The sequence below is a fragment of the Octodon degus genome, unplaced genomic scaffold, assembly GCF_000260255.1.
Source record: "Octodon degus isolate 3935 unplaced genomic scaffold, OctDeg1.0 scaffold00206, whole genome shotgun sequence".
Classification (NCBI taxonomy): Eukaryota; Metazoa; Chordata; class Mammalia; order Rodentia; family Octodontidae; genus Octodon; species Octodon degus.
Genome location: NW_004524782.1, coordinates 1,834,206 through 1,835,893, shown reverse-complemented (window position 1 = coordinate 1,835,893; position 1,688 = coordinate 1,834,206).

Here is a 1,688-nt window from a genome sequence, read left to right as displayed (position 1 = left end):
AATGGAATGCGCTTCTCTGGCAAAGCTAGCTAAAAAAGTGGGATTCAAATGAACTACCATTTTGTATCTGTATATTCAAAATAGTTAGGATAGATATACAGCTGCATTCTCTTAATACAATGAATAGAGAGATTTGTTCTAATAGTGTTTGTGGACAGGATATCATGTCTGCATCTTGTACAATGAATAACCACTAAGACAACAATATGCAATGTATTAATTTTGAAACTGTGCTATTAATCAATTTTGAAAGTGTCTCATTGCTATTTGTTTCTCAATAAAATTATTTTTAAAAACAATAGTTGATATACTATCTATTTTTATTGTCAAATTTGTTGCTCAGATTAACAGATATATTGTATGTAAGATTGCACATGTGGTTGCATATTACCACTTGCTTTGAAGAAACCTTAAATTTTTGATCTTGTCTCTCTTCTTTTTACTGTTTAAAACAATTTGTTTTAAACAGACTATAGTAATAGTTAATATGGCATTACAAATGGTATAGGTTTAGAAGATCAAGTTTACAGGTATTCAAGTGTGGTGTTTGCATTACACATTGCTGTCCTCGATATACTTGCTTAGATCACAGATATCAGCACACAGAGTTAGTCAAGGTGAAAATTCTACACATTAACTGCTATTTACAAAAAACTGGGGCCAGGGAGATGGCTCAGTGGAATAAGCACTTCCCTGGCAAGCACAAGGGCATGAGTTCAATCTCTGGTTCTGCAAAAAATAAAATAAAATAAAAAGCTGTTGGTGATTTTTAGTGCAATCACCTCAGACATCCGGGATATACACTTTTATGTTTTCCCTTATTTTTTGTATATTTTCTCCTTTCGTCACTCTTCATTGTTTAATCCTTGAATTCCATTTCGTCCTGGTTTCGTCCTGTTATAACTTTCAGATTTTATATTTTCTTTTGGGTTCTTATGCTACAGAGAGAACATGATATTTACACACAGGGGTCTGGCTTACTTCACTTATGAGTATAGCCTCTTGTTGCTTCCACTTACTTATGAAGGTTTTGAATTTGCCTTTCTTTATAGCAGAGTAATAATCCATTGTATAAAAATACCACATGTTTTTCATTGATTTGTCAGGGGATAGGCATCTTTTTTCATTCCAAGATTTGACTATGAGAAATTCTGTTGCTATAAACATGGGTGCACATACATCACTGTGGTACAAAGTTTTCAGTTCTTCTGGGAAAATACATAGAAGGGGAATAGATGGACTGAATGAGATTTCCAGTCCTAATTTTTGGAAGAGTTTCCACACTGATTTCCACAGTGGTTGTTCCAGTCTACTTTCCCACCGGCAGTGGAGGAGGGTTCCTTTTCGGCCACAGCCTCTCCAACATTTATTGTTAGTTGATTTCTTTATAACGGCCATTCATTCTTGAGTGGGATAGAATCTCATGTCGTTTTAATTAGCATTTCTCAAATGGCCAGTGATGTGAAGCATTTTTTTCAGCTATTTATTTCCCTCTTGTATCTCTTCCTCTGAGAACTGTGTATTCTTCTCAGATGCCCATTGTTGGACTGGGTCTTTAAATTATAGGGTCCTAATTTTTAAAATTTTTTTAGGCATTTCCTATTTTTATTTTTATTTATTTTTTTCTTTTCAAAGTTTTATTGATAAACATATAGCAATGAGACAGTTTCAAATCAAATCGAAAGTAC